Here is a 9,713-nt window from a genome sequence, read left to right as displayed (position 1 = left end):
AAAGAGCTCCCTCACTTCATCAAAGAATACACATAAGTAGCAAAAATTCACAAAGGTGAAATTATTTCTCTCAAAAGATTAATCACATTATTTCTTATTAGAGTCCCTAGAAAATTTGCATAATAAATGCATGTATTTTTAGACTTTATGAGAATAAAAAAAAATACAAATGTTTAAAACATGTTTCCCAGACATTTTCTTTCATAAGCTAGTAGGAATTTTCAAGTTTCCCAAATGAGCCTGAGAGCTTTACTGAAATAATAGAATCTTAGGATTATTCCCTGGGTTCCATTCTACATCTAATTTATGAATAGCAAGTAAACAGTGTAGTAACTAGAAGTCCACAATGAAACAAAACATTTTAACCTTCTCAATTGAACATGAACCTCTCTCAATTCTCTAATACATCTCTTTTTATCACAATTACATTAAATTACTTGAAGCATCAATTTATCTACCAGACTCCATAGAGCATACAAAACTGAGTGGGACCATTCTTACCTACAAGAAGCACCCAGGATAAGAGAGTGCAGATAAATTGAAGGTTTACTCAATGAAGACAAAAGTACAGGCACATGAAATCATGAGTAAAAATGATTACCCTAGAAAACTGCTTTTGTAACCTGTGTCAAGACCAGTGCTTTCCAAATAAAGTGATACCTCAGTTCACAAATTTGTTTCATGATTCTGGGAAAGAAGGCCATGTTCATATTCACATGAAGAAGATGGCCATGGTTGCGTTCATCACTCGGTGTGGAGATGAGGAGTACAAACAAAATTTAGCTGAACACTTCTTTTTGGAATTGAATTGTTTGTGAACAGAAGTGTCCATGAACTGAGCTATTACTGTAGGTTGGAAGTCCCAAAACATCAGGTAGTTTGACAATCCAGCATGACATCTTTCAGTCAGATCCTCCAAAACACCTGTTTCAGAAATAACCATCACAAAAATGAACTGTTTGTTGTTTTTAAAACCAATAGGTGCAAAGAAAGTTTTTAACTGTCCTCACAAAGGGACAAAATGAGAAGAAATAGGAGGTAGAGGAAGATGAGAAGAAAGAGGAAAAGCTGATGAGTATAAAAGATGAATTCAAAATACACAGCTGTTAACAAATGTGTATACAAATTTGTAACACATGTATAAACCTAAATGTTGCACTAAAATTAATAAGATTCAGCTTAAATCTGTCCTGAGAGTCTACTCAGATGTCTCAGAAAATCAAAAGATCACTAACGATAGAGGAAAATGCAGCACCCTTCTGCCAGGCTAGCCTGAGCTGGGAATGAAGGAGCTCCACAACCAACAGGGATCTCAGGTTCATAATGTGCTACAGCAGCAGATAACACAGTATCCCCTTTTTCTAAAATAGACCAAACAATGTGATTTGGCTTTTGATTTGCCTACTCTGAGAATATTTGTCTTTCTGGGTCTCAGTATTTTGCCTCTAAACTTGAGAAACTAGTAAGAGCTTACTACGGTGTCATGAGAATTCTGATTTTGTTACATTTTATAATAATGTTACAGTAAATTGTGTATAAGGTGGCAAATAAAACAAGTCAAGATGATTATAAAATTGCAAACAGAGGTGCAGATTTTGGAAAATCTTATTGATGGCTATTATTGTTAACCTCCCTTGTAAGTGTGCCCTGTTTCTGGTCTGACAGGGAAGACCTTTTCAATCATAAGCCTGTATTCTCAGCTCTCTGCTCTCCACATATGATACAAACCTGAAGAGCAAAAGAATGAGGTCAGCAATATGGGGGTGAGGAAGACATTAGTCTGGAAGGCTGTGGATATTTCTGACAATGTCAAAAATAAAATGTCTTTGGTTTTTTACTCCAGCGTTGCAGACACTGCATTTTTCTAAACAAGGACGTGGCACTCTTCATGGCTGATGGCTTTTGGAAGCAGAATATTGTGGAAAGACTATTTCTGTTCTTACAGAGAAAAGCCTGATGCCTCGTGACAGAGACTGCATCCCAGAGCATAAGGCATGCTGCAAGACCCAGCTCTTTGCTTGCTTGCAGTAAAGGGCACTGGAGAAGACAAAAGGTATTTTCCCTTCTGCAATGCAGAGAAGCCCATCTGTCATCCTGCCTCAGCACAGTGCCGGGGAATCCTTTATGAACAAGAACCTTCCTGCCAGAGTTCCCTGGAAACACTCCCCAGACAATCCACCCACGCGCAAGAGCGACACACTTCTTCCTAGCTTCCCTCTTTGTATTTCTCTTTTTTATTGTTCTGAAGAGGAAGGCAGAGAATAGTGCATGGATTTAAAACTAGCAAGAGGATCTGCTTTCAAACGTGTCAGAATTTTGTACTATTATTGTTATTTCCTCACCAGAACAGCACCACTTCAATTAAGATACACTAATGACTAAAAATGGATTATTATGGACAAGATCATGGGAAGAAGTCAGCCAAAGCACTCTGCCTGCGTGCTTCAGCAGAGAGACCTTCCAAAGATTTCTGAGAAACATGACCTGAATAGAATCAGTACCCCCTAGGGCTGATGGACAGGCTGTAGCCACAACTACCTATCATGTAATGTGTTTCACTGACCCAAAGTCAATGACAGCTGAGAAATGATGGTCACATTCCTCATACTGGAGGAAAGATAGACCCCAATGGCTGGCAAGGCTACAAAGGCATGCCACAAAGTAGAAAGAGGGGAGACCTTTGCGTTCTGCTGGGGGCCACCAAAACACTCTGATCACTGACCTTGACTGATAGAGCCCTAGTCTTTCTTTGGAGTAATACCTACATTCATGCAATGGAAATACTAAGAAGCTTCTCTACTTGTAAGCTTTGGGGTATAGAAACCTTACACAGCATGCACTCAGAAAGTCCTACTCCTTACACTTTTCTTCAAGAGTTAATTTGTGTTTTTCCTGACCTGGTTGGTGCTTTCTGAAATGCCCCATGTTTTGTCTCCATGCATAAATCTGCTACCAACAGCTTCTGCCTCCTTGGTTGAAGCCAAAAGCTGATGCTTTCCTATGCAAGTGACAGTAGCCCAGCCAACACACCTGGTACCTTTGTGGGACACCTGTGTACATGAGCCAGGAAGATCTTGGCAGCTCCTGCCCTAACATTTAGAAGTCATGACTTTGTGTCGTGAGTCACAACGCTGAATGTGCTTTCTCCTTCTTTCCCCTTGCTGAAATGTCATTAATGATCCAGAGGCCTGTGCTTTCTGCTTTCAACAGAGAAGCAATAATAGGGCAGCAGCACCACCATTCTCAAGCCTGAAGAACTGCAGAAGAAAAGGAGGAAGAGACTTTAATGAAGGAACTATTGTCTCTTCACTAACAATTAAGCAAAACCTCTTGCCATTTCCATCTCAACTGCACAAAGACATGTCGCATCACTTTATAACTGTTTCACAAAACAAGCAGTAAAGTCTTGCTCTTCACCCATTGTATCTATCTAGTGCAAGTAACCAATCTGGATATTCAAGTAATAAAACTACAGGAAAGAGTTTCAGCTTTTTGTTTTCAGTATTTTGGTTATCTACAAGGAGCAGAATATAGTCTTGTGATAAAATTTTGATCAGCTGTCAACCAGGTATGGAATGGGAACCCCCTAAGATTTTTATTGCCTAGTGATCTTGCAGCTGTCCAAGTCTAGGGAGGGACTCTGTGTGATATTCACAGAATGATGAGATTGTCTAAGGATGTATTTATCAGAAAATAACCTCATCAATTAATAACATGTAGCTACCATTATATGATTTTGTGTTGATGCAGCCTTTTGTGCTTTTAAAAGAAATTTGTCTAATAAAAAACAGAATTCTTTCCTATGTTCATTCTTTTCCAAAAATTATAATTTCAGTTTTGATATTGCAAGCAATATATTTTTGTATGAGAACCCAAGCCTCTCCCTGCCCATAGTAGTATGTGTCATGTGACACACTACATTTTCAAAACTGAGAGGACATCTTTGAGTTGAGAAGAATAGCACTTATTTCACAGTAGAGACCATATGGAATTGAAAATGTTCCATCCAAGTGACAAATCCATAGTGCTACAAGTCAGAGGTATTTCTCCAGGCCTGTGGGGAAGCATATTTGATGATTGGCTCCCTAGAAAACAAAACCAACAATGAAAGAGCAAGTGATATGTGGGGCAGAAGTGTCCCCTATGAAATACATAATGAGTAGGAGAAAATGCCAGTGAAGCATTTGCAAGACATCAAAAATAAATTTTCTAGTGTGGAGAAATACCTAATATGATAAAGTTAAAAGGATATTGCATTTTCTCCCACATTGCTTGTTCTGGCGTGCAAAGAGATAGTATTTTCCAAATTTTGATGAGCCTCATTCAAATTCTCATCATTTGAATTATCCATATGTTCCAAGCAAGGAATTACACAATCACACAGGAAGGGATTTGAAAAGCACCAGTCCAGCCCACTCATTTGAAAAGTAAGGAGTAGACTCCCAGAGAAGTGGGGGGGGGGCTCCAGTGCCTCCCTCAGCTCCATTTCAGGGTTACTCAGAAAACCACCTCTTCCTCATGATGATTGCTGATCAGCCTCATTGTAAGGCTGAGGGACCAGCAGAGGTAGCAGGGAGACTTCTTTCTCCACAGCTTTCTGAACTGTGTCCCTCCAGGCCTCACTTAAACATTTCCTCCCTAGAATAGCTACTGTACTCTGTCAGAGTGCTAATAATTGTCATCCTCTTATATTTTAGCTCTTACTTTGTACTGTTCTGGAACTTCTAAGTTCTTGTCATCAGCTCAATGTCCACATCACTGCAAGAGCTAAGATTTAACCTTTCTAACTCCTGCTAATTTATTTCTATCTTGCTCTCTAGACTATAAGATTCTTATTGCAGAAAATATTTTTATTTCTGCAGTCTAACATGTTATGCAGTTCCCAATCAACAATACTTTTTAGATAAACAAAATACCATGATCTGGTGCTTGTTGAGTATGCTAGTCAGCTGTCCATCACTGTAACAATTACCTGCAATAATCAGCTTATAAAGTGAAAAGGTTGGACCAGGAATATAGCTCGGCAATCTAAGCACCTGCCTGATGAGCACAAGGACCCAGGTTCAAAACCTGGTACTGCATGCCATGCCAACCCCGTGCCAAGTCAGCCACCAAAAGTGGGCATATAGGTGCAAGTTTGTAGTCCCAGCACTGGAGAGGCTAAGACAGGAGGATCACTATGAGTCTGAGCTGTGTAGTGAGACCCTGTACTAAATAAATAGAATATTTTTTAAAAATTAAAGTGAAAAGGTTTACTTGGCTCCCAGTTTTGGAAGATTCATTTTATGGTTGATTGTCTCCCTTGCTTTGGAACCTATGGTAAAGCAGCACATAGGGATGGCAACTGCAGCCAGAAAAAAGACCTGCTAACCACATCTCCAGGAAGCAAAACAGAAACAGGAGGGGCTACAGTTCTCTAGCCCCTTTGAAGGCATGCCATGATTGGTGGGAGATCTCACACTATGCTCTACCTCTTACAATGTCCCCAGCTTCCCAATAACTCTACTGTGTACTCTGAGATCAAGCTTTAACTCATGTACCTTTGAGGGTCATTCCAGATACAAATTGTTCATTCAGCTACTTTGTTTTCCACACATACATACATCACCTCTCCTGACTCTAAACAGGCTTTTAGTTCCTTGAATTCATTGATTATGTGGCATTTCTTATATTCTGCAATTACTGTGGTATATGAAGAAAAAAATAGAGTGAATGTCAAGAGGAACTGTCACATACATATTTAGGAACTCAAATTCTTTTCCAAGAGTCTAGGTTTCCCCACTTGATCTGCCTGAATTTTACCACATTCCATAATGGCACAGACACTGATACAACAATATACAGACAGATTTTGCCCACCACATGGTTCTGGACAGTAGCCAAAGTTAGCAGAATCTGATGAATCCACTAATGGAAAACTTGGAACAGAGAGCTTCTGCAGGGATGAGTCAAGAATTACTCTGAGAATTGTTGCATAGAACATCAGTCTCGAAATGATGAACATCAGTCACTAAGTCATGATGATCTTAAAAGGATATAATCGGCATAAGAAAAGCAATAATGGGGCCGGGGATATGGCTCAGTGGAATAAGCGCTTCCCTGGCAAGCTCAAGGGCCTGAGTTCAATCCCTGGTTCCACAAAAAAAAAAAAAAAACTGTATTAGAGTTAAGGACATGAACTCTAGACCCAGATCATTTGGTTTCAAAGCTCTGCTCTTCCACTTACTAGATGGGAAAATTTGTATACACACACACACACACACACACACACACACCCCTCAAGAATGTCCTTTATTTGTTTAAATTTATCTTTAAAATGAGAATCCCAAGGGCATCTATCTCCAAGTGTTGTCACAAGGATTAAATAGTATATTTGCCACCCTTAAAACAGTGCCTGGCAATGATAACCCTTAGTTGAGCTAGGTAACCATTAATAGAAGTGGACAAACACAACCATATTTTCTCTGAAAATATTTTTATAGAAGTACCAAAATTATTTGTTGATCAAGCTGTCATATCAACTTTAAAAGCTGACATGAAAGGCCAGCCAGATAGCTCAGCAAACTAAAGAGCCTGCTTAGGCAGAGTACAGGAGCTGTGGTTTGATCCCCAGCACCACAAGCCATGCGGGCCCTGCCCCCGGGGTGTGTTGAGAGGAAAATTGAGACTGGATATGGTGGTGCGTGCCTGTAATCCCAGCGCTCAGAAGGCTGAAAACAGGAGGATCACTATGAATCCAATCTACATAGTGAAACACTGTAGCTCCTGTACTAAATACATTAAAAAAAAAAAAAACCTGGGGAGGGGAGAAGCCAGAACAGCTGGCCTAAAAAGCCCAAGAATACAATTGCCCCGGTGGTGAGAGGTGGGAGACCCCTGTCCTTGTACAAGGCAGGATAGGGAGACGCAAAGGATGAGCCCAGCGACCACTGGCACACTCTTACTGCTAGTGTATACTATTTTCTCGAAGGTGCACTCTCACTGGAACGTGTACTCATCTGCAGGTGTCCTCTCTGTCCATGTTTTGGAAAAAGAATACTTTAAGGGAGAATTTCCACCTTACCCAAAACCTGTTGAAATTAGTAATAATCCCATAACACTCAATACAAATTTAATGGGTTATCCAGACTGACCAGGGTAGCTTTGGTATAGCCAAAGGACACCATATAGCAATGCAGTCCTGTATGGTTCTCCAAATGCTGAAAATGTGGAAAAGTCAACAATCATTGAAATAACTGCCTATAATAGACGTACCTTTGAGACCACAAGGCATAATTTGATAATTAATATAATGTCAGCAGAAGATTTCCCATTGCAGAATTCTTCATTAAAGATATGAATGTGGAAGAAATGTTAGCCAGTGAGGTCCTTGGAGACTCTGGGGGCAGTGAAAAATGTGTGGCAGCCTGAGGGCCTGAATGCCATCAACATCACCTCAGCCCTAGACAGGGCGGCAGGGTGCCACTTCCCATTAACGACATGAGGGAGCGTGTTTATGTCATGGTTGGTGCCAATGTCCCATTTTCTTCTTGTTTACGAGAAGTTGAAAATCCACAGAATCAACTGAGATGCAGCCAAGAAATAGAGCCTGTAATAACCTGTGATAAAAAGTTCCGTACCCAGTTTTACATTGACTGGTGTGAGATTTCACTGGTTGACAAAACAGAGCAAATGTCTACCTATCAGAAAGTGATCCGCGGAGAGGGGATTTTACTTGATGGTGGAGAGTACAAGCCCCCTTCTGATACTTTGAAAAGCAGAGACTGTTACACGGATTTCCTAATTACACTGGCTGTTCCCTCGGCAGTAGCACTGGTCCTCTTTCTAATTCTTGCTTATATTACGTGCTGCCGTTGGGAAGGAATGGATAAGAGAAACACCAGACATTTAACTAACCCATCTCAGTTCTATTCAGAATCTACCAAGGAGCTTCGAGCTATGTCCAAGAATAGAGAGATAGCATGGCCCCTGCTTCCCGAGCTCCACCCAGGGAAGGGGGAAATCATTCCCCCTCTCCACGCAGACTTCTGCGATGGCACTAGCATGCCACTGGTGCGGACACAGCAGAACTTGCCACATCAAACCTGGATTCCCCAGCAGCAGAGCACAGGTAAATGGTGTCCCTGAAGAAAGGAAACTGACCACAGCAATGAATCTATAACCAGACAATACTACAGTGATGGATATTTCTTTTCTTTTCCAAAAATGCATAAATTCCTCTGGCATCTGGGGTGCATAGTGACAGTATTAAGTGTGTGCCAAATAATACAGCATAATTTTCATTTTGCTAATGTATTTCTTTTGTACTTACATCATTTTTGACAATTTGTAACACATTGATGACTTCATATTTGTTACAATAAAAGGTGGTCTTTAAAATAAAAAATAAAAAAATTAAAACCTGACATGTGATGTGTTAGTCAGACTTCCATCACTATGATAAAATCCCTGAGAAAATAAACTTATTAATAGAAAAGGATTATGTAGCTCACTCTGGAGATGTCAGCCCACCTGCCAGCCCCACTGTTCTGGAATTTGGCAAGGACAATGGATGACAATTAAAATGAGCATGCAGTGGAGAAACTGTTCGTAACATTGTTAGAAAGCAAAAAGGAAGAGAAAGACAGTAGCCTCATTCACCTTCAAGGACATACCTCTAGTTACCTATGGCTCTCCCATGAGCCCTACCTCGTAAAGTTTCCACCAAGACAGAAGAGTCTGACCTTTCTCAAGAAGCACTTGCAATTATCCATCATTCCACTTTGATAGCTATAGCTGTCTTGAATGCCTCTGATCCACTCCTAGAGACCCTGCCCTGGACAGGAACTAGATAGCCTACAACTACTCTGGGAGATTTTTGCTTTGCTGTGAAAGATTTAGACATCCCATGCCCATCCAAGATTGTTCTACCTTGCCTGATGACTCTTCTCCTCTGAAAACACTTCAGATGCCTTCACTCTGACCTACAAAGAGTCTCTGTCCAACAGCCAGAGCAGACACATTTGTAGTTTTCTGAAGACATGCCATACTTACTTCCATAATGTAACATCATACTAATTTGCAGTCCAACCAGCAGTGTAAAAAGGTTCATTTTTTTCCATGGATCCACTCCATCTTTCTGTGGTTTTGGTTTGGGGTTTTGGTTTTACTCTTGAGGTCAGCCACTCTAACTACAGGAAAATAAAATCTCTGTGTAGTTTTGATTTGCATTTACTTAGTGGCTAAAGAAGTTGAGCATCTTTTCACATACATTTTGGCCATTTGTACCTCTTCTTTTGAAAATTATATCTCCCATTTATTGATTGGGCTAGATGACATTTTGAGTTTAATTATTTCAGTTCTTTATATGTTCTAGATATTAAGCGTCTGTCAGATGAGTATCTGGAAAAAATTTTATCCATTCAGTAGGCTGTCTCTTTCTTAACTCTACTTTGCTGTCAGGAACCTTTAAAATTTGATGTAGTCCCACTTGCTGGTTCTTTTGATTATTTTCAGTGCTACTGGAGTCCTACTCAAGAAGTCCTTGTGCTTATGGCTTCAACATTTTCCCTTTTGTTTTCCTTTACTTGCTTCAAAGTTTCAGGAGTTTAACATAGATCTATCTTTAATTGATTTTTTTCACAGGTTGAAAGATCAAGTATCAATCTTCTACAAGCAGATAACAAGTTTCTTCCTACATCATTTGTTTAAAAGAATAAATTGGACAATCTTTT

At 40.0% G+C, this 9,713-nt stretch overlaps 1 pseudogene; it reads left to right on the top strand.

The window, feature by feature from the left end:
- Positions 1 to 6,862: 6,862 nt before the first annotated feature.
- Positions 6,863 to 8,127, top strand: LOC101573782 (annotated as a pseudogene).
- Positions 8,128 to 9,713: the final 1,586 nt, after the last annotated feature.

This window comes from Octodon degus, unplaced genomic scaffold, assembly GCF_000260255.1.
Source record: "Octodon degus isolate 3935 unplaced genomic scaffold, OctDeg1.0 scaffold00124, whole genome shotgun sequence".
Classification (NCBI taxonomy): Eukaryota; Metazoa; Chordata; class Mammalia; order Rodentia; family Octodontidae; genus Octodon; species Octodon degus.
The sequence above is the reverse complement of the archived record's forward strand: the minus strand, read 5'-3'. Positions and strand labels throughout refer to the sequence as shown.